Here is a 25,771-nt window from a genome sequence, read left to right as displayed (position 1 = left end):
AGTCACGAAGTAGGAGGAGGGTGAGTCAAGGAAGGCACCTTCTACGGGGAATGGAAGAGGTCTCACTTTTTGACCAATTAACTTGACTTTCGTTGGCCACGTTCATTCCGATGCTTATCCACTGAGTTTAGGAAACCACTGTCTATGTATTTCTGTTACTTAACATGTCACGAAAAACATGTTCCAGACGATATTTCTTTTTTCAAATTACGGATTCGTCGAAAGCTAAGATTTATGAGGCACATCCGGTGGTCAATCGGGACTGTTTCTCACAATAAAAGTCACATCATATCATTAAATTACTAATGAATTTGCAGTTAATTTTTTTATATTTGATTTTGTCTTTTGTATTTTTCTTTTTATTAAAATTTTAAAAATTTCATTGAATATTGATCTTCATAGTTGTACGTAATTTCGTATAATATTCTGAGACGGTCGATTGAGATATCGTTTTGCAGTGGTGGTTACTCGCGTCGGTACCAGTGTCGACGATGGCGCGATCACAATGCGAAGGAGATCGATTAGCCGACACGGTAATTAAGGTCCTAGGGTTCATCCAACCTAGAGGTCTACTCGAGCAGACTAGTCGCCTCTGTCGGAGACGTGCGTTCCACTTGGAACCGGTTGAATCAACTAGCAGACGATCGATCCTTTGCTTCTGCGAATATTTTGTTGTTCCTGTTAAACCAACTATACGTACTTACGACTGAATAAGACTCTTCTATTTTTCAATCATTTTATCATGATCAAAGAAACTAGTCGACGATTTTGCTTTCATGGAATTTTTCATCGAATACTATCGCAAGGATCGCAAACGTTAAAATGAGATTTTTACGATCGTCTAAATTGCTGCATCACATTGCCATTACTTATGTGTTCTATTCATTCCAACGAAAACACGACACTTTCAGAAATATCTAAGATCGAGTACTACGAACGTAGAAAGAATTTTTCCTAATGCCCACCTACCTCTTGAAACGACGGCGACGTTACGTCTAGCGTAAAACGTTCACGCGATATGGTTCAAGAGCGAAGGAAGAAATTACGTGGATTTAGAGTCCCGTTTGTTCGAGCTTCGTAGCACGCTTCCTACGAAACGTACACCTCCATCTTTCATCCGCTCGAGCGAGCCTTGCCGTTTGCTCTACCGCTTTACCACCATCGCGAACTACCAACCATCCAGTACTGGAGATTACAAAGCCTTTTATCAAAAGGCTTTTACCTACGTAGTAAGAACATAGAAAAGACTTTAGATGTATGTTTAAGCGAGCTTACTTGGAGATTTTCCAAAAGAAAAACAACGACACAAAATACTGATGTTGATAAACCCGAAGCAAAGCTTGTTTGCTTGCTTGCTTGCTTGCTAGTAGCTATTCGTAATATTTCAAGAATCCAAAGAAACATATTTGTAAAAAATAAAATCGCTAAGTTTAATTACGAGTAGTCGTCCCTTTGACTACCGTATGGAATAGGTGTGGATACTATGGTGTACTACCGCTCCTGGCACTGATGTTTATCTCCAAGCACGAGCGATGGGATGGTCAAGATCGCAGAGCGTGTCTCTCCCATTTATTTCTCGTGCAAAACCGGTACGGCTTGTCCACTAGCAGAACGAAAAAATGAAAACGCAGTAGTCGTCCATGATCCAGCCGTAGGATAGTCACTCCCTTTTCTACCATCCCTCTTTTTAGATTCGCACACCGTATGGCGCAGGGCGTTAGATCAAAGTCTCCTTCGTATTAATTTTCACGAAAGTCGGTACTTCGAGCTGTAGGTAATTTATCGAACAGACGTTTTCTCGACTAAATCCTTGGAAACTCTTTCATACGATCTTTTTCTCTCTCTTTTATTTTTTTTCTCTTTTATTTTCTCTTTACCTCAATGCCAGCATAGCCGTTCCATAATTCAGCCAAAATATTCGCCTACATTCCTTTGCACCGTCGTCGCTTTTAGAAGGCTAGCCTGTAAACGAGTATGTACGTGTGTTTGTGTTGGGTCAAACTTTATCACATAGGAGATTTTGCGTTCTCTAGCATACTGTCCTTCTCTCTCTTCCTCCACCCATCACGCTAACCAACACATGCCAGTTTACAGATGCGGGTTATAAGAACGTCGACGTACAATGCACGCGACTCCAAGGCTGACCCTGGAGAAGGAGAACGAAGAGAAGAAAGGTGGTGGTGGTGGTGGTAGTAGTGGCGAAGAGGTAACGAGGGTTGGGTGTTGGTGTCCCTCTGGAAGAGGGTCGACTGGGAAGGCGGTCGGTGTAGTAGGGCCATGAATTATGCAGTTCGCCGCGGGCTAGGGCCTCGCACAAGTATAGACTGAGGGATGGGAGGAGGGCAGGTATGAGGCCTTGCTGTAGTGGTAGGGGTTGTTGGAAAGAGAGAAACGTTGAGAATGAGATAGAGCAGATAGAGGGAAAGCAAAAGGTTGCTATAAAGAGAGAGAAAGAGAGAGAAAGAGAGAGAAAGAGAGAGAAAGGGGAAGGGGGAGATAGAAAAGTGGAGGCTATACTTACTCGGTCCAGAGCCACTTTACCCTTGCCTCTCTCCCTACTACCTTTCGGCTCTTTCACCCGACAAACTCCACCTGCGCCTCCAGCTTCCAACGCTTTCGACCACGTCCAACCCTACTATTCCCCAACCTCTTCCTCATCCTTTTTCTTCTTCTCCAACCCGACACTTTGACTCGGCCGATTGAAATTTTCATACCGATACGTCTGCCGTCCCAGTTTATGTTCCGAATAGGGCTGAAGTGCACGTCCGCAGACACTTATAGCAAGTTCACGTACTATTTCTTTATTTCATACCTTCTTTCTTCATAAACGTCCTTATCTCTCCTTGCTTTGCACTTTTCTTGGATTGGTCTGTCTACTTTCCCTTTCTTTATTTCTTTCTTTCTTTTTTTTCCTTCACTATTCTCTTGTCTGTATTTTCTGTCTGTTTTTTTCACCCCACCACGCTTTATTGTACGGAATAAAAGAGGTAAGGTTGAAGTTTGCATCCTAGAAGGTACACTTTCCTGCCCTTTTACATTCTACGCGAGAATCTTATACTTCTTTTGGAATACTCGAGAGATGTTCGTAGATGAAAAGAAGCAAACGTGAGGTGAAGTAAAAATATTGATTATTTTAACCATTCTTCAAGGAAATTGTAATCTTTTCCAATAGAAAAGGAAAAGTCTAACAAATGAAAAAAAGAAAGGAAAAAAAGTATCCAATATTTGAATATCTCCTATTAATTTTTTTATAAATTGAACTTAACATTCAGTATCTTATCAAAGATATATATATATATTAATAAAATAAAATAAAAATCAACTCTTATACACAGTTGAATAGTAATCGAAGTTGCGAATATCAACGTCGTAGATAAACGACATATAGGTCCGATGAATCGAATCCCCCTACCCCATTGGACTAAAATCAAACAATCCGTAGAAGCGAAACAGCCTAAGGGATTAATCCGTTATTCGGCGTACCAACGGAGGAACCAATCGATCGAAACGAACCAAATGGAACGAGTTGCTCATTCGCAACGCCGATCGTCGAAGAATTATTATCCAGTGCGATGACAAAGCTGAGATAGCAGGAAGAACTCGAAGAACTCGTTCGATTCTTGCTTCTTGCTCCTGGCCGATTAATTATTGGCGAGTAATGAGCAAGGTGAGTTGAAATCTTAAACAAAAAAAAAAAAGAAATGAAAGATAAAGATGATAAAAGAGAGAGATAAAAATAGAAAGAGAGAGAGAGAGAGAGAGAGAAAAAAAAGAGGGGGGTAGGAAGGTAGGAAAAATGAGAACCGGAGAAACCCGATATCTTTAGTGGGATTTTTTGTTGCTCTCTTCTTATTCTTTCTTTTCTTTAACAATCTCTCTCTTTCTCTCTCTCTCTCTCTCTCTCTCTCTTTCTTCTGTCCTTAGAAATCGTTTATTCGTGTTTAACGGAGTCCCCGACAGTTCGACGAAACTTTTCGAAGCTCTCAGACGAAAGGCGTTACCTTCGGAGAAAAACCGATGGGCGAAGCGTTGCAACTTCGTACAAGGGAATGCTTTTGCATTGCGACGCTTACAACGTCGTTGAAGAAAAAAAAATAAAGAAAAAAAAGTAAATAAAAAGAATAGAAGAAAAATAGTATGAAAGAAAGAAACAGATTGAAGAGATACGGGAAAAAGAAAAAGTAAAGAAATAAAAAAAAAAAAAAAAAATTGAGAGAGAAAGAGTCAGGTGTATTTACGTAAATTCTTTTTATCACTTTAGAGTCTTATTGATAAGTAAGGTGATTCTACTCGTATTTTATTCCACATAAATAATTTTTTTTTTTTTTTTTTTTTTTAACTTAAATATTGATACTACAAAAATTATCAATGACGGTTGTAGTTCTATTTTTTCTTTTCTTTTTAATTAAGTTAGAAATATTTTCGCAATGCACCTACAACAAATTCGGATGGTTCAAAGATGATGAAAAAAAGAAACAAACCAAATACCGAGATATCAGAATAAAGGAAGAATAAAAGAATGAAGAAAAGAAATAAAGAAAAGTAGAAAAAGAGTTTTAGTTAGCCAGGATAAATTGGGTCGTAGTCTCACGGTCTCTTTAGCCTTGTGAATGGTAGGTAGAGCTGACTAAGCTGGTGGGAAAACTTTTGCCTTCTTTGAAAGATCGTGTCGACGACGTATTCCGATCAAGCTAGGCATCGGGCTTTGAATAAACGTGGAATAAATTACGATTTAGTATGGAGTAAAAAAAAAAAAAAAAAAAAAAGAAAAAACCAAAGAAAAAATGAAACTAAGAAGAAAAGGATGGAAGAATAATTGGAACGAGTCGTAAGGATCATATATACGAAAAAGTTAGACTTATATCGATTCTTATCAGTATAGAATTCGAAATACTTACAGAAATTGAAAGAAACGACCGATCCTACCCTAGATGCAAATAGTCTGTATGTGTATGTGTATGTGTATGTGTATGTTTGTGTGTGCGCGAGACGATTCTTCAAGGTATGGAAATGGAAGTAAGATAAAAGGAAAAAGGATCGAAAAAGAATAAGAAGAAGATAGAAGAAAAAGAAGAAAAATAAAAGAAAAAAATAAAATGAGAGAGAGAGAGAGAGAGAGAGAGAGAGAGAGAGAGAGAGAGAGAAGGAAATGCGCACGAGTGGCTCTAATCCGTCCTTCAGGGAAGCTTAAGCCCGTCTCTTCGTGTACTATGCTGGAAGAATACCGTTTAAGTGTCGTCCGTCTGGGGGTCCTCCACTCGAGTAAATATTTAGGAATTTTTCAAGAGCCCCGGAGTGCCTAAGAAAACAGTTTATTTCGTAGGAAAGAGGGATCCTTTTCCCTCTTTCGTTGTTGAAAGAGTACGTACGTATACGCTTGGGAGCCTGACTGACTCTTCCAAAACTCTCGAATCCTTCCTCTCGTCATTGTTAAATGGCCACGATGTGTGCTACGCGTTGACTATGCCCCGCTGGCAGTATTCCTTTGCGTAAAAAATATTTTAAAATTGTGGACCTTCTGCGCGGGGGCGGGGGGGGGGAGGAAGAAGAGATAGAGACGGGGGAGGCAGAGAAAAAGAAAACAAGTTAAAAAAGAAACGTCCTACGTTGGGGTGTGTGCTTCCTTCAAAGATTATCCTATCTCCTGAATCACTATACAGCTTTTGTAGATCGGCCTATACGACGTTATATTCCTACCTTTTTTATTATTTTTTCTAAAGAACTTCGTGTTTATCGTTTCTCGGGCTCCTTTTCTTCACTCGGCTGATCTTTCAATGTGAAAGAGATCTCCAAACTGGATTACCTACCTGCAAGCAAACGAATTCCGTTTTTCTTACTTAGGATTAGATATATTTTTTCGCATAAACGATAGACGACTTCAGAGGAACGATTGTTATATATATATTTTTTTTCGTGACACATCCGTTCTAAAAATAATCATGTTTTAAAATATCTATTTAATTTTATTTAATTTTTATATTTTATTTTTTTTTATTTTTTTTTTGTCTATATATTTTTCTACATATTCAATCGATCGGGATGCGGAAAGCTATGAAATTTTATATCGAGACATCAGAGAATGAAATTTCGTACGTGCCGGTAGTAGATTGAATTGAAAATAAATAGAAACGAGACAAGCGGCAAATAGTTTAAAATTGACTCGATGTTTATGATCGAATCGATTTTCTAGTCGCAGCTGCACTGTTTCGAGTTTTCGGTCGCGTACAGGGGAACGGGTGAAAGCGAGAGAGAGAGAGAGATGAGAGAAAGAAAGAGAGAAAAAGAGAGAGAAAAAGAGAGAGAAAAAGAGAGAGAGAGAGAAAGAGTGAGAGAGAAAAAGTGATAGATCGATATAGAACATAGTCACTGGTATAAATCATCGAGAGCGATCCCGAAGTAACTGCAATAAACGCTTAATTACGTGCAATAAGTAATCAAAGCGATTAAGCTTTATAATGCCGCGCGTGCAATTAGTAACGCGCTCGTAATCTAAATTTAGTTTCACTGAGCGTCGAATGGTCACGCTTTCGTCCATGAAATTCACGGCAACCAACCAGACCTATACGAGAGAAGGAAGGGAGGTTTTCGCATAGCTTTCATCGATTGCTCTTATTGCATTTTAATTGCAATAGCTTCCATGATTTTCCATTTGATTGCATCGTCAACAAAAAGACAAAAATGAAAAAAAAAAAAAAAAAACAGGAAAAAAGTATATCCTTAAACGAATCAACTCGTATCTTTCGATATAAAAGGATGAAGGAATCAATAAAAATGATTCTCCTTAAGAACAATTTTAGTAGCACTACAGGAGGTACTGTTTTCCGAGAAGCAACGTTTTTTATTGTTGATTTCAAACGATTCCGAATCAGTCAATACGTGCGCGCATCCTCAATGAAAGTCGTGCGCCCGTTGAATAATGCCGAGAATTCGCGGAAGGGGGGGAAAAAAAGAAAGAATAAGAAATCAGACCCGGGAGAAACCGAAAGAGTAACTGAGAGGAGAATAATGAAAAGAAAAAAAAAAATAAGGAAGAAAAGAAAAGCAAGAGACGGTTGCCAAAGCAGCCGGCGTCTCAATGAACTCCCCTGAGGAGTGGGTGCCTCGTTAAAATGGATCTTGCGACACCGTAGCGAGACCGCCATCTTTGTCCTTCGTACTCATAGAAGAAGCGCCAGCTGTTTAAGAAAGCGAAAAACGAACACAACTATTCTCCGAGCTTGAACTTACTAATCCTAGCCACCGACACGCGTTATCCTATTTCTGTTTTCCCTTCTTCTTCGTCTTTTTCCATTGCCAAGTTTATATTTACCAGCATAATAAATTTTAAGTTACATTTCCGAGACACGGAAAATTCCTGCAGATCTTCTCTTACTCCTTTATCGAAACTTCCAGTAAACAAGAATCGGACCAGATTAGAAACGTGAGACGTAAGTGCTGTTTTCTCTGAACTCCATTCGTCTTTGGCTTTTCTTTCGCTTTCTTTCTCTCTCATTCTTTTATTCTTTCTCTCTCTTCTTCTTTATCTCGCAAGAAAAAGACAGAAAGAAGATGTTACAACGACGATGAGAAAGGAGGCCCCTTACTATGGAGGTTCATCTTCTCAAGTAGAGTCGTTACTTTCTTTTCCTTCGCTTCCACATTACGTTTCGGTCCACCCTTGTAAACATCCCTTCGCTCAAACACGTTATCTCGACGAATGAAGGATATTACCTTCGTACGACGAACTCTCTATTCCCCGGACTGACTGCTTTTGCTCGCTCAACCTTGGGCTTTGGGTTCACTTAATTCCTCTTTGCTCAAAGTGCGCATCGCCGATTGCTCGACCCTTTCCATCACTCTCTTTCTCTCTCTTTTCTGCCTTTTTTATTTTTTTTTTCGTTAGACCGTTGCTTTTCATTGTGCCCTCGAGGAAAAAATCTCAAATATCTGTCCTAGCCCTCTTCCTCCCTTTTTTTTTGCTTTCGTTTGACAACCGTACGCACGCACTGACGTGCATTTCAACCGTATTGAAATACTGTTTTCTTTGGAACGTAATATTTAAATTCCAATAATCTTCTAAGTAAAACTTTATTAATTCCTTATCTCAATTTTAAAAATATTAATTTTAGAAGTATCAGAATATAATAATGAATCTTACAATTTTTAGCATAATACCTAAGCCAATAATAAATTTAACGTAGAATTATCATAATGTTAAGCTTTAACGTCGTTAAAAGATTTCGATCTCCTATAGGATAGAGAATATTACAAACGCATATACATACATATATATGTTTGACGACTAATGCACCTTCTCGTTTACTAGGACGAAATCCCGGATGCGTCGAGACTGGGCGGAATCGCGGTTTATGTGCGTTCTCGTGTACACGCACTTATACACCAATTCCCTGAACAATGCGCGAATCCAGGAGGCCCGTACGAGCCGGCCCGTAAGGCACGTTATATGCGCTGCTGAATGACGAGCATTCGAGCGAATGGGACCAATCAGGCTGATTGGCCGAGCGGTATTTACATTTCTGCGGGCGAGGGCCGCTTGAGGCTGCCACCAGGAGATTCGGAGAGAATGTTGAAACCTAGCATAGACGTAACGACGCATCGTTGTGTACAACACGGTGTGCGGAGCCGTACAAATCCCAGAGCGATGAGAAGGCTTCCGAAGTAGATGAGATGCAGAAAAGCACTTTCGTCGAATATTACTGATGCGTATGCATTTCCCGATATTGCTCAACAAAAGTGTTCGTTGTTGTCCTCGTTTTACATTCGTAGTTCTCCTACTGCTTCTTCATCTTCTTTTTCATCTTTTGTTTGGTTTTTTTTCTCCCCCTCTCTTTTTCTTTTTTCTTTTTTCTTTTTTTTCCTCGTTCTCAACATCCGCTCTCTTGTTTTTAATTCTTATCGCATATGCCGGATAAATCCGAATGCTCTCGTCGATGTCACTCGAGTCGCATTCGACAACCCCCAAGTTTACCGAGTACCAGAAAGCGGCTAATTAATAACCCCGGGTAACAAGGAACAGATGGAACGGTAGAAAGTCGGCTAGCGACAGACGCTCGTCGCTATGCTACGCTTGATCGGTGGACCGATGTACAACCATAGGTATATATACATATATATAAATATATATAAATATATATGTATATATATGTATGTATGTATTTCTGTTTGCACGTGTACCAGTTCCTACTTCAAGCTCGTTCCTATTATTGCGCACGTGTGGTCCGGATGGTCGCGTGCATGCTATTAGCGAAAAGGAGTGTCTAGAGGGTAACCGGTCCATCTACTGAAACGTCTGTTATAACTGACATCTCGTCGTGGTTAAACAGAAGAATCTTCCTGAGTCAATGATGTTTCATTTCCGGTTGACTAGTCATTTATTATTTGATTTGCTTTGGATTTTATACTTAATTTTGTAAATCTGTTCCTTTTTTCGTTCACTTATTGTTAATTCAATGCAACGTGTTTTAATCATATTTTAATGTAAATCATTTTTTTTTTCATAAACGAAAATCATAGAATTAAAATAATCGTGACTGAAGATATTGTAAAGTAATACCAAATCGTTTTAGATGTGGTCGGTTAGAGATCATCGTCTTTTCAACAACGAAATCAAGAAAAAAAATCAAACTATCCCACCTATTGTATTCACGTTCCAATTTTGTGTCACGATTAACGTTCATCCGTGATGTCTTCACCACAAAGCCTCGGGCATTGTGTTGAAAATGATTCTTTTACCTTTTCTTCTTCTTCTTCTCTTTTTCTTTTTCTTATTCTTATACTCCTTATTCCTTTTGCCTTCAGAGCGGACGGTTTATTACGTGTCAGAAGAGATCACGCGGCTTTCTTATTCTTGATACGGTTTCGTGCCTCCGTCGAATTTCATTTATCCGATCAACGATTTTGATAGAAATATATTTTGAGAGTTGCCTTTAGGTATATTATATATCCTTCATATTAAACTTAGAAACGAACTTGTTATTTTATTCGACTCAATCTAAGGGTTTCAACTATTAAAAAAAAAAAAAAAAAATAAAATAAAATAAAAACTAGAATACAAGAGAATAAATTGTACCCAATCAAGTGAAGACATGTTTTTTTTTTTTTTTTTGGTCAAAAATCGTGAATAACATTTGACAGAAAAGAAATTGAAGCAATTGAAATAAGAATAAATGTATATAAAATCAAAAAGAACTCTGCTGATGTATTCGAAACGATCTTACTTGGCATTTTTTCATGATCCTTATCAAGTGGAAATCCTATTTTATTGCAAGTAGCATTCTTATTAGGAGACTCTCCTCCTCAGGTTTTCCTTACTCTGCTTCTATTTCCTCATCTTCCCGTCTGGCCTTGTCTTCCTCGTTCCCATTTTGCCTCATATATAAGAGGATTTAGAAAAGTGCTACCACCGTTAGAATAACAGATCATATTCATTAATGCAAAATCCTCTTCTTGTGATATGCTTGACTCTAGTATCCCACTCCTACACTCTTTATCAACCATCTAACTTTACATGCTGACATGAAAAAAACTTTGGAACAAAATCGATAGAGGAAAAGATATACCCCGTGAAAGTTCGTTGGCAGGAGAAAAATCGTATCGAGGAATCAAATTTCAAATTCGATGGTGAGTACGAGATAAAGAGATAGAGTGAAAGAGAAAGAAAGAAAGAAAAAGGAAGAGGAGGAGGAGGGAGGGAGGGGGGTGGTAGGGAGGAAAAGACCAAAAGATTTTACACATTTATAACACAGTGACTCGAGCTAGCACGCGTTAATAATCCGTTTATAGTATTGATCGTAAAAGGGAGTAGCTATAATAATCTGTGTGACAGGAGTCTCTCATAGAGAAAGATAGGGAGGGGGTAGTGGGGGGGTTTGTAGAGTGAGAGAGAAGGGAGAGAGAGAGACTGACGCTTTTTGGAGATCGTATCCAGCTGGAATTTCAGTCCTGCCAACCCCTGCCGTCCTTTCATCGGTTGGAGAAAGAGAAGTAAAAGGGACGAAGAGAGGAGAAAGGGCTAGCGCTAGCAGAGACAGAGGGGTTGTTTTCGTGCAATGGCACGACGTGTCTACTACCGTGTGTATGGGTTGGTGCCTCTCGGTATCAAACCCTCCGCGTGCCTAGAATTCCCTCGGTAATTGCATCGCGTGGCGCCACGCCAGAACGATTGCATTTTCCGTAAGCGCGTCACGGTATAAAATAGTAAAAAGATCGTATTTCTAGTCTTCTTCTCATTTACCAGTTTTTCGATATCTATTATTCCTTTATTTTGTTTAACTTCTGTATACATATTTAGGTATAACTTCATCAAGGTTTAACGTCAACTCGAAATCTTTTAATATCATATTTGGAAATTTCGTATTTGATTATTCTACAAAATTATTTGATATATTTTTATATAAATAATTTGTTTTTTTTTAAAGTCAATTAGGTATTTAGTAAATCATAGAAACAATCTTTAATTTTAAGATGTAAAGTTCTAAGTAAAAGAGAAACTACTTGAAGATTTAAAATATTACTTTGAATTCTAAGTCATCGTTAGCCTACTATCAGTTTGCAAGTTTTGTAGTACTTTAAGTATATTTGAACGATCCTATAATCGTAAGACGACTTAAGAAGAACACCACGATGAACTCCTGAGAGCAGTTTTACAAGTATTTCTTCCTGTCATTTACAACTCCATATTTAACGTTTAGAGCTAACTAAGTGCGAGAATACTTCCTTAACTGTACACCATCGTTTAAATGTCGAATTAGAAAGTAGGTGTGATTTGAAATGACCATCACTTAACGAGTTCTAGTATTTCGAATTCTCACGATAAAATAGGAACTGATTTCTAGTCAAAATTATGATTTATTTATTATATAAAATCGTTCAATCTTATAAGAAAAAATGTGTGAGTTTATATTTATATTATATAAAATTTAATATAATATTTCATTTATATTTGTCTTTAATTTTTGCCCGTTTTATTTTTTCCCTAGACACGTCTTTGGAAAGACGAATCCTTTCGATCTCACGTTACTTCTCTATAAAGAAGAAAGAAACACTTTGAACGTGAAATGTCTAGGGGTGCTGCTGTCAAGGGATAAAGCGACGAGTTTCGAGTTACTAGACAAGCGCAATAGTTCGCTAGTATGGCGAACTTCTAGGTGTCGATGTATTACTGCGATTTCGATGAACAATAGCATTCGATCTCTTGAAATATTATACGGACGATTGTCTGTGGGGAAAATGAGAATGCTCCAGAATCTTTTCGTACTAAACGAGGGGTTCGACGAGTTCCCTATTAAGAACTTTTCTTTTAACGTATTTTCTTTTCCGATTAAAAAATGTAAATCAGAAGACAGAGGAAGATACCCTTTCTCTGTTAATAGTTTTTCCCATTCCGAAGGAAATAAACTCAGTGACTATTAAAATGCTAGAATCGAGCAGTAACTGTTTCTGGTTAAATAAGGCAAATCCCTGACGAGGGGGGAATTCTTTTTTCCCTGGTAAAGCTTCATAACAAATAGAAAAAATAAAAAGAAATAAGTAAAAAAAAAAAAGGGGAAATCGTAATTTGTAGAAAATTACATTTTCTTTCGTACATTTCAATTTCGTTTAAGAACGTGGAAAAGTGAAAAAAAAAAAAAAAGAAAGGTTATTATACTTTAACATTTTCAACTGATTGTATCAAATGATTATATATAGAATAAATTCATAAGAATTAACTTATGAACACATAGGTGATAAATTAAATACAATTGTTAAAAAGAAAATATTTACTGTGCTATTTCTGCTTGTACAACTATTTCATATTCATTGCAACAAAGGTCCGAAAAATGATGGTAGTAGGGACGAGGCGAGTCCAGCATAGACGGAAACAAACGTTTGCGATTCGTTTGACGCGAGGTTCACCTTGCAGGGATATTGCGAGCCGCGGAAAGCTCGACGAGCGGTTGCAATAAAAATGCCTCGTGCAATAGAAAAGGGAGGATACAATGGGAACACAATGGGCACGAGTGGATGGTGGCTATGCGACGTGGGGGATGAGAGAGAAAGAGAGAGAGTAAAAAGGTGTGGGCCACGCTCCTCGACGTTGCAACAATTGGCGGTGTTCCTGTACCAGCTACGGGTGCAATCTCATTCGCGTTTTCTCGCATGAACGAACACGAAAAGGGTGGAAAGGAAAGAAAAAGTTGTAAAGCAGGAGGAGGGAAAAGGTTTAGGACAGACAATTCTTGCTAGTTTCTTTATTGATTTTACATTTCGTTGTAAAATTGTCATCAGCTTGTTATCAACATTGTTAGCTATTTATTAACAACCAAGAATTAAATTCTTTCACATTGAACATATTTTTTCGATAATATTAAACGTATCAGTTTTTCTCATTTTTTATTTTCAAACAAACAACTCCATTAGATAACAGTTCATACCACTTGTGGTAACAGTCAGTTCTTGAAAGAAACGTGATTTTAAATAGCAAAGGGTCGAAACTAGAGGGTTGGGAACGCGATAAGCACTCGATCAAAGGCTCGTTGAACGCGTCAGAGACGTAAACTCGAGAGACGAATAGATATCTCGCGGGGAGGAAACTGGAGCATAGATAAGCCGGCCGTCAGCCACAGAGGAGTGAGAGGAAGAGAAACGGAGATATAAACTAGAGAGAGAGAGAGAGAGGGAGAAAGCAAGCGTTCGTGGTTGTCGGTACTCGTGCGAACCGTCTGCCCGTGAATGTTACGCTATGTCGAGGGCTTTCTCTGTCGTTTACATGAAACACAGCAGTAAATTTAGATCAGAGTCAGCACACTCGTCGCAGCAAGCCCTACGTCCTCCTCGTGCAAAGATCCGTCCACCAATTCGGCGAATTTTTCAAAAGTAATTTTAGACGTAATAAATATCTCGAGTAGGTATGTTCTTTCCAACACCCTTGCTAATCGTTTCAGGCAAATGTTTTCTTCGAAATTCTTTAGTAGAAAGTACCAGAGTCTATGACGAGTGTACGACTGAAGGAATAAGATAATTGGCAAGCCGACTCGGCAGAAGCTTCGAAACGATATTCCCTAATCCGACAGGGGACAATTATCTGGTCCGTCAGAGCAAGACTCACGAATATACACTCAAGGGACAAGCGTGTAAACTTGAAGAACGAATAACTGTATAAGGTTTAAATTTAGTAACAACTTGCTAATGCCGACTTTTTCCGACATGACCTTGGCTCGGACCCATATACCATTCCCTAGCAATCTGTCCGTTCAAATAACGATTGCAACGACGAATTATTCTACTTTGGTAATTGCGATTAATTTTACCGGTAAAAGGATGAACGTTAAAAATGATGATTCGTTGGTTCATTGTTTGATAACGAACACAAGTATTAATGCAAAACAATTCATTCAAATTGACGTTACTCAATTAATACACAGTACAGAGTAAATATATGTAAATTAGAAACCGATAGATGTATAATTCAATAGATCAATTTAGAATGAAATTTGTTCATCCCACAAATAGTCAATAGATACATAACTACTGCCTTCGTGCCTAGATTACGCGCAAGATACAAGTATAAGAAGATAGATATAGTATGAAGCTGTTAGTGGATATATCCGATCACCTGAACTCGATCGACAACACGATATAGACTAAGGGACGAACGATCGCGTCTAGACGTACGATCAATTAGTCTCGAGTGCTGCCCGATGCCGTAGGAACACGTCAGTTTCGCGGCATGCCTCCTCCTGATCGGAACATAAACGACGCGTCGAACGCACATCTTGCCAAGACGTTGAGTAGAATCGACATCTACTAGCTCGAATACCGCGCCTAGAAAAAGTCCGGATCATTCTCTTTTTTTCCCTTTATTTTTTCATCTATCTCATCTATCAATAAGACACGAGAAAAATAAACCGAATAGTTCTGTCGATCAAAATGATTCATAAAAACAATTTTTAGGTCTGTGATCGTTAACCGTCCTTGTTTCTTTTTCCTTTTTTTTTTTCTGTAACCAGCCATTTTATTATTGGCTTAATTGATTTTTATATTTTTATCAAGCCAAGCCTTAGGAAAATTATTTTTAAAAACCAATTGAGAAATCATTCTCGTACAATCAATATTATTAAAATATTTGGGCGTACATGTTTCAGGTTTTTCATCAAATTTTCAACGTTGACTTTTTCGTCAACTCGTGCTATCCAATTAAAAGATGACAATTAAATTCTTCATATGAATGAATATAGATAGTGTGTGTGTGAGAGAGAGAGAGAGAAAAGAGAGAAAAAAAGAGAAAGAAATATGTCTGGGTACGTTCTTCCAGCTTAATGTACTTTATTAAACGTCGTTTTTCGAGCCTATTAATTAAAGTTCATGTGCACGGCAAGAAGAGCAGGTGGCATCGTTTTTCCCCGCTCGTTATGGAACGAGGGAGAGAAAATATCTCTCCCTCGTCACTTCCCATACAACAAGCTCGAAGATATATATTTAGAGCAGAAAGCCCATAGCTTGTCTGTTCTCTTCCTACTTCAATATTCTATCTCTCTTTACCTCTCGGCTCCATTCGTCCCTAGTTTTCGTATTATCTCTATCCTACTGCCTAGAAAGACTACTTTCGCCTTGTTAGTAAAGTAAATATCGCGTCAAACGGTTTGGCATTAGTGCATCTGCTTCTCACGATGCTAACAAAAGTGGTTCGTCATTGAAGCTCTTGGAAGGAGGAAGAGAACTTGTGAACCTGGCCAATGGGAACGTCAGGTTGCTGCAACTTTGGAACACACGTTACTCCAGACAATTAGATGACGATCTAAGCTCGTGACCGTTCCGATCCTAAACAAATAGGCTTACGATGATCCGTAATGGGATGACGGCATGTCACATGGTGTCTCCTATAAATCCTTTTACGTTAGGTCTCCTTATCGTGGAAGGGACTACAGCAGGTAGAGAAAACTGGAGCGTAACGAACCGAGATAGAAAATAAATCCGAAAGAAAGCCTATAGAGTTTACAGTGTCATCGCGAAATATCCCAAGTTGAAGGAAGGTTTGATGTTTCGGGATTATTTCTTCTTCCCTTATCTCCTTGGAATAAAATTATTATTTTCAGACAATGACTTTGATATTTAATTTAGCTATTCTAGGATTAATTAATGGATATAAAAGAAAATACGAATAAATAATAATTATATTTTTAACTTAAGCCGATGCAATAGCGGTTAAAAAAAAAACTGTTTAAATAACAGATAAATTATGTCAAGAACAAATAATGCATAAGATTGTCAAACAAGTTTGTAAACCATAATTTTATTCGTTCAATCTCAAGTTACAAGTTCAACGTTGGAGATTATACGAATTCCCGTTGGCAAGGTTTTCAGGACTGGTGTATGTGTACAAAGGATTTGGAGAACGATGTATCGTACAACTTGATTCACAAGCAAAACCGGAACGTACAGCTCGCTTTAATTGGCTACGTGTTTCATTCGGCTTGCACGGACGCGGAACACCACACTGCTTACACGTATCTACTCGCGGAAAGAACGAGAAAAGAGAGATGGAAGAGAATGAGAGGATAAAGTGACAAAGAAACATAACGGAGTACGTAGTTGAGCTCATCTGAACTTTGTTATCTCTTTCTCTGTCTATTCTCCCAGTCTTCCAAGTACGTCCCTTCCTCTATTTCTCTCTCTCTCTCTCTCTCTCTCTCTCATCTTTGTCTCTGTTTCGATCTCACTCTCTCTCTCTCTTTGACTCTCTCCTAGAACGATATAATAGTCTCTTCTCTAGCCGTCAGTTGGCTTATGTCACTCGGGATTAGTGCTGTTTGGACGGAGGAAATTAACTGCTACACCCCGAGCACACCATCTGCGTAGGCGTGCACGACATTGAATGTCGTAGCCAACCCCCTTAAGATTTCGGGGCCAATGTAATTCAGTGCCGAAACTGATCCATTGGACAACCCCGTTTCCCCGTCCCCTGTTTAATCCTCTCGCTTTCGCTTATTCCAAACAAACATTAACATTTCTGTGATTAGTATCGATCTTCATTAGGGTCATTGAACTTAGTTCCCAACTTATGACGAAATTTTTCTTTTCTTTACTCTTAGCAGGACGCTGTTTGAGTTACAAGAGATACCTGCAGGTAGGTAAAGATGATCCGACCCCAACCCTCTGTTTTAAAGTCATAAATAACGATCACGTTTAACGGGCTGATCGATTTTGTAAATAAAGATCCTATAGCTGGTTCGTGAGGAAGCCCAGTGGTGGATCTTGCTCGATTATCATCGAGCACGCAGGTAGGCACTCGAGGAATCTTCGAGATGGGAAAAAAAAATAAACAAGAAGAAGGCAAAAAAGGAAAGGCTAAGAAGGGAGACGTAGAAAAAGAGAATACTGGAAAGCAAAAAGAGAGAGAACCGAAGAAGGCACAGGTCGGGATCATGGTGTGCCCCGGGTAAGATTTTCGCACCCGGCGGTAAGCTCGTTAGCGAGAGATTGCGATCAATGACCGAAGACGAACGCGTGGACGCGGGTAAGAGAAGGCTATGCTCGTGGGCCTGACGCTGGTGGGCCCAACGCTACTACAGTGGGGGCTAGCCGTTCCTTCGCCAGCCAGTATCACGCCTTGCTCGTTAGTCCCAGCCTCTCGACTTTACCACCACCACAATCACCACCTATTGCACCTAACCTTTCTTTTCTCTCTCTTTTTCCTTCGCGAACACTTTCTTCTTTATCTTTCTCTCTCCTTCTTTCTTCCTCACCGGTCTCTCTTAATACGTGTTATTCGATACCACCGTAGGTGGTTACGCTGGTAATTGCGTTCACACTTAAGAACCTCGTCCGATCGAATGCTGTAGCCACGAATTGCCTCTTTTTCTCGCGCCACTGAACCTTCCAACTAAGTACACGCTACGCATTCTGGATGATGCAATCTTCCTAATACCTTACTTTTATCTAGGAAATTCTTCGGGGCTTAAAAATTGTGTGCGCTGGATTTGTTTTCTTTGTGTTATTAAGAAGACAATTATTTTTATTAAAGTAATTGATGTATAAGACGTCCTATTATTTTTATTATTTTCCATTTAGAATAAAACATATCGTAGTTGATGACCTAATAGATAACTGTAGTCGTTTGTGTCTCTAACTAGAGACACACCTGACAACCGTTATATTACTTAGAAAAATGAGTTAACTCTTGAACCTTAGTCGGTACAGATGACCTTTATTACATTTATGAACGATCATTGTTAAGTCAGTATCATGTACCATAGTTTATGAAACCTCGAATGTTTCTAGCTATCGATATGTGTGCTCTCAAATGCCGCTAGCTTCTAACCGTTAAGAAATAATTTCTTTTAACGATCATCAGTCTCCGTATCCGCCTCGACGCGTATTATTATAGCGCGAAGATATAATCGGAAAGATAATTCTCTATCGCGATAAGAGCTAGTAAGAAGACTGGCGGAGTTACGATTTCCGCCGCTCTTGCTGTAAAATCTAAAAGAAGAAAAAGGATTTGTAGGAATAAACTTGTCCGAAGAGGATGCTTCGTAATCCCTATGCCAACTTTTTTGCAACTTTTATTTCCGGTATTAACACTAGTCATCCTGTATATATACATATATCTCATGCAGAAAGAAAACTTCATCGATACCTCTGAACGCAAGCAGCTATTTCAACCGGACTGAAACTGGTATATTCCTCGATAATGTCCTTTTTTTACTCTGGAAACGAAAGAGAGAGAGAGAGAGAGAAAGAGAGAAAGAGAGAGCATATCGCGAAACTATAAATAAAATATAGGCGAATTGAAGTATCCCAGAGAGTGGCCCAAAGGGAGTAGAAGTGTAAAGGTCGTTCGGGTAACACCATCAGAAATTCAATTTGGCACAGCAGGATGTGTCGTCGTGCAGCTCCTAGGAAGATCTATGCAAATAGCAAAGGTAGAGCAAGCACACGTATATACTGAAGGGAAAAACAACCGGTAAAACTAGGGTTTCGTTCGGCATGGGAGCTTGCTGCGCGATACCAATGTTTTACCAAACTAGTGGAAATGTATTCGTTGGGCGGATAGTTCTTGGCCTTTGGGGTTTTAAATCGAAAAACGTGATGCGGTTGGTTTTGAGATGGCCTCGTTCAGAAAATACGTGCTGGAACCCAAGCAAGAATTCACTCGTTTATTACACACAAGAAAAATACAAAATAAATGTAGAAAAAAAAAAAAGGAAAAGCTAAATATCGTTTAAGAAAACGACCTGTTTATATCCAAAAGCAAATATTATTGCTTTCATAATATTTGAAGTAGTACACATCTTTATTTCTAATTGATTTTGGGAACTATATAGGATAATAAAATTGATGGTAGGGAGTGCTCCCCTATCGTGCTTATAATTCTTCTTTTTTCCTATATCCGTTGCCGAAGTTATCCTACGATTTGAACGAAAGGTGGTGAACAACCTATACCACGGCAAGTAAATACTACATTGGGTCCAGCAAGGAACTTCACCCCACATGAAACTCAGTCGACTGTAAGAATACCCTGAGGAAACTGACTGGGTATCTACATAATTCAATATATATACCCAATACCCTGTGGCGGAGTACAGTTAGTGAATTCGTACGGATACGAATCGTTTGTTAATCCCGAACCTCGCCTAACTTCATCTCAGACCATTTTTTTTATTGCGTCTATGGGGAAATCTAACCCCACGATTTGGTTCGCGAAGAAAGCAACGGGAAGACATCTGGTAAATGCTATACCACCTAGCTAGCTAGCTAGCTAGCTATCTAGCTAGTAGTAGTTGATTGTAGTTACAGTAGTAGTCATGGTAAACAAAACCGTTCCAGCTCCAATTAGCGCTCGTTTACTTTGCGTTCTCCTTCTGCTCCTTCGAACACTTTCACCCCACAAACCACCCCAGTAATCACCTTTTCCCCCGATGCCGCTTCTATTCTCTTACCCATCTCGATTAAAACTCACAAGGGATTCTTCTTCCATCGATATTGCGTGCTCGCTTCGCTTCGTTTCTTCCAACCGTCGTAAAGACTCGTATTTCTTTCTATTATTTCATCGAAGGAAGAGAACTCATAGTAAGTTTTACGAATAACATTACACTTTCTGTTTCTATCAATAGCATTTTTATATGTTAGAAGAATGTACAGTTCTTATAGTCACATTAAATACATTTTTAATTAACAACGTTTTATTTATATAGAGCCAGAAATACAAGATTTTATTGTAAACATTGAATGTTTGATGTCCTTCGAGTCCCGTTTATAAATCTATCCGTAGATTTACATTTTTATGAGAGAAAACAAAAAAGGAGATATTCATTCGCTTCCTGGCAAAGCTAACTTTTTTCCTTAAAAGATAGACCGCAGCTACTTTAAAATACTATTTACTGGAGAAAAACTGAACATTAGAGTTCGTGGAACGACTTGTTTTTGATCGAAACCTTAACTTTTTGTTTTCTATATCCAACCGGAAGAATCTTTTTCCAGTATAGGGGGTGGTGGTGGATCGATCGGCAAAGGAATCGTCGTTGGTTCCACGTCACACGCATCGCGAGGTTCAGTCTGGGGAAAGAAATTTGAATGTAAATGCCTCGGTCTCGGCCTCATCGTGGTGCTCGCATGTTTTCTCAGAGTAAACCGACGGGGAGCACGCAACGACGTCGAATGGAAATCACGGTCGGTCATTGCGGATTGCCGCAGAAATATGAGGGACTATAGCGATGTTGGAAAACAGTGGGACATGTATGCACGTACACAAGAATATATCAGCTCGTGTAGGATTACAATAAACCTTCGTGATCGTTGCTTAGGATAAAACTGAATGCTCGTTGGAGAACATAATCCTTTAGCTTACATAGGATATGCATGAAAGTTTTAGTAATTTGAAATGAAATCTGTATGTGAACGTGAAATTTATTTGATATTGGATCAACGCTAATAACGCAGATCGTATTAGTTGAAATCTAAAATTAAGCTGCACTTTCTATATTCTTCTATATTCTATATTCTCTTTTTATTAGAATTAAAAATACATATATAGTAAAAACATTATTAATTATAAATCCAATATTTTTTAATATACTTAGATTTATATGTCGTCATCGATTCGAGGTCATCCATTAAACATTACCTTACGTGATCCTATTATTAAGAAACAACAGTTGTTTCACAATCTTCGAACGAAAGGACCAATTATAATCCAGATATACTGCAAGAACAAGCAACAAAAAAGGGTCTTCTTCGCGTCGATCGAAGCTATTCGTTCGCGGAACGAAACCCCGAAGCGATTTCATTCTAGCCGAAAGAAACTAAGGCCAATGTTTAAGGGCTGGATCGTTGGTTGGTTGGAGCGGCTTATCACCGAGTGGCACGAAATCCAAGCCAGGACGTCTACGAAGGGTGCTCATAGGAGTTAGGCGTTCCTTTTCTCGATACCCTACACGTTCACATAGTACTTCTCTCCAAGTAGTGTATGGATAGCCACAGATCGATAATGGATCCTTTTCGGTCCGTTCTACCAACGCGCATCGTTTGACACCCGATAAACGCGAGAGGAGTCGTCGGCAAAGAAGAAGAAGGAGAAGAAGTAGAGGGAAGGACGAATTGAATGGATAGAAATCACTGGCATTGTCGAGTCCACGGTTGTACGAAGCGACGGAAAATGAGAGGGCTCTCTGAGGTACTGCTGCTCCTCGGAAAAGAAGAAAAATTCTTCTAGCCGATCGAAATCCTCGAAAGCCCTGAGGAAACCGCCCAAAGCTTTTTCCTATTCGTCTTTTCTTACCAAGAGAGGTGGGGTCAAACTTCCCTTCCTTTTCCTTCCTCTGCTTCTCGAAATAACGGACGGCTTGATGCGTTTCGACGTCTACCAAATCCTCGCAAAAATACCTTTCCTGGTATTCATCTCACCTTTTTCTTTTTATATCTTTCTCTTTTATTTTTTATTTTTATCTTTTATTTTATTTTTGATTGAAAACGGCAGCAGCTTGCAAGCACAGAATCTCATAATCTTTTCTATACGAGAAAACTTTTTCATAGAATTGGAAAAGCAACGTTAAAGAAACAATCACTTGTATTATTTCTTTTTAAATATTGTTAAATATTGTTTCATTATTTATCCATGACTTCTTCAAAGCAATTTGATAAAATTATTATTATTATCGATTTGTTGACTTACGCCTGACAGCTCGAGAACTAATTCTTCATATTCTTGACATAAAGACGTAATGAGAATCTGTAGATTGATTGATTGATAAACGCTCTAGAATCGTAACGAATGCTTTCATACTACTGTTCGTAAACTTTCCCTTAAACTTTCAATTAGGAGTTTGAGTTTCCAAAACGTATTACACGACTTTAAAATTCAACCGTAAAGATTAGAATCGGCTAAAACTTCGAATATGATAGTTAAAATCTTTTGATAAAAACAAAAAGAGAAAAAAAAAAGAAAAATATGCGTCGTCGTGATTTTTTATAGCGTCGAATTTTCTTTGAAATTTTTCTCTCTAAAAAGAGGAGAAAAGAGGCGACGTGGCGTTGCAATCGGTGCCACCTGCCGACACCGAGGAGGAGGAATATAGAAGAATTCAAAATGGAAGTTTTGGACTCCTTCTTGGCGTTATCTTGAGATAGAAAATAGTCTCTCCTTTCTTCTTGGTTGATGCTTCATCTCCTTGTGTCCCACCTTGTATTCTCTATCGGTGATTCTACAAGAAGCACGGATAGCTTCGCGAACGAACGAGAGCAGTTTCAGACATCTGTTGCTCGATTTTATCTCTCTCTCTTTCTCTTTCTCCTTGTATCTCGCTCGTGTTGATAGTAGTTTCAGCAACGTAGCTATTTGCATAATTATTATCTCGCATCGCGTCCGTCTAAAACGTCTGGCCTGTTCTCGGATCCAAGCCATCGTCTCGACTAATATCAAGATTTACTTTTAAACGAATTAGTTCAAACAAGCACATCCCCCAACGCATTATCATTCCTTTTATCATTTAACTTACTTTTCCAATTTTCGATGCACCACTTCTTCTTCTTATATTCTTAGACGAAAGAGTCACTCACGCGGACTATAATAAACTGCATTCTCTTCTTCTTATTCTCTTCTAGTTACTCGCTATGATCCGTTGCACAAGCTAAAAGAACTCTCTTACAAAGAAAAAAAGATAGGACAAATCTTTTATCGCACACCTACTAGGAAACTTCGACGAAGAATTCTTATTACGTGGAAAGAAAGAAAGAAAGAATGAAAGAAACAAAAAGAGAGAGAGAAAGAGAGAGCAACGAAGAATCAAAGAAATCTCATTACCTTCGTAGGGAAGGTTTGGAAAAGGGGGTGGATGTTAAGGGTGTAGAATTGCGTTGACGAAAAGTTCGAAGGAAAAGTAGTAAGGTGTTAAAGGTTCGCGCGAAAGAAAAGGGAAAAAAAAAGAAGAGAAAAGCAAAGAAGAGAGAGACAAAGTCTGCTCATACATAGCTGGGTGGCGTGTACAAGAGGACAGAAAACAAAACTCAATTTTCTCCCACAGATAATAAAAAAAAAAAAAAGAAAAAAAAAGAAAAATAACGTTACCAGGACTAAAGGAAACGTCTGCTTCGAGACAGAGTCGGGTTTTCCGTCAGTCGCAATCTTCCCCGTTCCTTTCCTCTCACTTTTCTCTTCACCACTCTTATAACTCCCCCCGCCGCCCTGCATCAACCTCATTTTTCTCCTAGGACAGAGAACGAACACATTACTTTGCTCGTGTTACCTCGTTAATTTACTCTTTCCGAATGCACTTTACCGAAATTAGACAGAATTACGGCCACTGATGTGAGCCTACTTTTCCGATCGTTAATGATGGCCGCCGTACCTAATAATACTCTTTACGAATTCCCATTTCTAAGAGAATTGATACGGCATTTTTATGTTCCTCGCGAATTATTGCAAGGGGAGAGGAATAAGGGAGCGACTCATTAAGTCAATCTAGGACGTTATACTACTTTCTATCTACGATCGTTATTTTATAAGATTCTTTTTAAGAATAAAAAGGGAAAATAAATGCAATATATTCTCTTATAGAATTGTCATAATTATTCTTCTTGTCGACATATCGTAGACTTATTGAAAATATTATTCTAGAAATAATCTTAACAACGTAACATTTTGTATTATATTATTATTATTATATGATTCATGGTAAAATATGATTTTATATATCACAATGAAATAATTAACAAAAACTTAGAGTGTGATAAACAAAATATAATTTACGATGTGGAGGGTAGAACAAAGACGTCTTTTTCATTTCGTCGAAGGACAGAGAAAAAGAGAAAGAGAGAGAGAAAAAGGGAAAGAGGGAAGGGAAGCGCGTTTCACGAGAGGGAAAACGAGATTACATTAAATTCACGTGTACCATGTAAAAAAGATTAATGATCCCATGATTCGTATCGCCGTTGTCTATGCGCGTCGCGTCGTTCATTCGTCACCGAGCTCTCACAGAATCGACCCTTTGCGTTCCTTTCGTTCTGAAAGCTGGTTATTTATTACCCCAAAAAGCATCACGCGCATACCTATATAACATACCAACTATGTATTGCATTCTTTTCTTCGGGGGTAACTCGCGAACGTCAAAGCAAATAAAAGAGTTCATATAAATGTGCATCCTGTAGACCACACAATTCTAAAACCTTCTGCATATTGCTCGGGCTTATCTAAAATGAGGACCACAAAAGACTCCTTCATTTCTTTTTTATTTATGGATATAGTTTTTTTTTTTTTTTTTTATAAGAAGCTCTATGATTCGTTTAAATAAAATCCAGAAGAAAAAAAGAAAAAGAGACACATAATTCTTTATTATATCAATTCTTTCGAATATCAGAAAGTAAGAACTTAATGATTGTGTTACCATTAAATTGTAGAGTCAATATCTTTCATGAAATAAATGAGTAATAAGTGAAGTATATATAATAATTCAGGAGAGGATAATAGTTGAAGTACATAATACTGTTTTCTTCCATAATTTAACTGATCAGTATGGTTATTTTATGATTTAACTGATATTTCGTGAATAAACGAATTTCAAGTTTCAATGGTGACAACTATCATCACTAGGTGATTACGAGAATGTATTTCGATTAATTACTTCATACAATTGGTAATTATCATAAAACAAACCATAATTTCACGTGTTGATAGATTGCATAAAGTCAATAAAAAGATTTACTCGATATCATCGAGGGTTTTTTTTTGTCGGTAGCACCAACGTCGATTATATCGGCGAGAAACGAGCTCGAATTGCTATCTACACATGTATGTTATATGTATGTACTAGACACGTATATGTACGTATGTGAACGTAGGCATACAAGAGGATAATTATGCTAAGTGGCTGCATAATCGTGCTGCAACGCGAGTAACGAGCATCGTCGTGTGAAGCTACGTACGCCCACGCCTTTCCATACGAAAAGCGGTAAACGATGCTTTGTGTGTATGTGTATATATGTATATGTGTGTATTGAAACGATTTTTGCTGGCTTGCACGGGCAGCCCGATAAAAGGGCAAAGGGCTTGCGATTTAAACGAAAACTTGACGCACGAACGCGCATAGAGATTGAACGCTGATCGAAAACTACACCCGATACGATTAGTAGTTATCCTTTCTCCTTAGCTCCAAAGTAACTGGACCAATCACTAGCTTGGCAAGGTAATGTATTTATATATAAACTTGACTTTTTCTTTAACCTAAATAAATAATTAAATATCAAATTTTTTAAATCACGTTTTTTTTTAATTTTTATTTTACTGATCAATCAGCCTGTC

General features: G+C 38.4%; 1 protein-coding gene across 5 annotated transcripts in view; it reads right to left on the bottom strand.

Annotated features, from left to right (window-relative positions):
• The window catches only part of LOC107067204 (discoidin domain-containing receptor 2), an 83,668-nt gene that overhangs the window by 23,496 nt on the left and 34,401 nt on the right, over nucleotides 1-25,771 (bottom strand). For 2 of the 5 annotated variants that reach the window (XM_089174884.1, XM_015322500.2), the window contains one exon: nucleotides 5,698-5,807. The exons of 2 other annotated variants lie outside the window; for them this stretch is intronic. The gene's annotated coding sequence lies outside the window, so the exon portion shown is untranslated. Of the gene's footprint in view, nucleotides 1-2,521; nucleotides 2,678-5,697; nucleotides 5,808-25,771 lie in introns of those variants that run through there. One more of the 5 variants, XM_089174886.1, reaches the window with a different exon arrangement.

This window comes from Polistes dominula, unplaced genomic scaffold (genome assembly GCF_049000335.1).
Source record: "Polistes dominula isolate Pdom_NZ unplaced genomic scaffold, Pdom_raw_medaka contig_16, whole genome shotgun sequence".
NCBI classification, from domain to species: domain Eukaryota; kingdom Metazoa; phylum Arthropoda; class Insecta; order Hymenoptera; family Vespidae; genus Polistes; species Polistes dominula.
The sequence above is the reverse complement of the archived record's forward strand: the minus strand, read 5'-3'. Positions and strand labels throughout refer to the sequence as shown.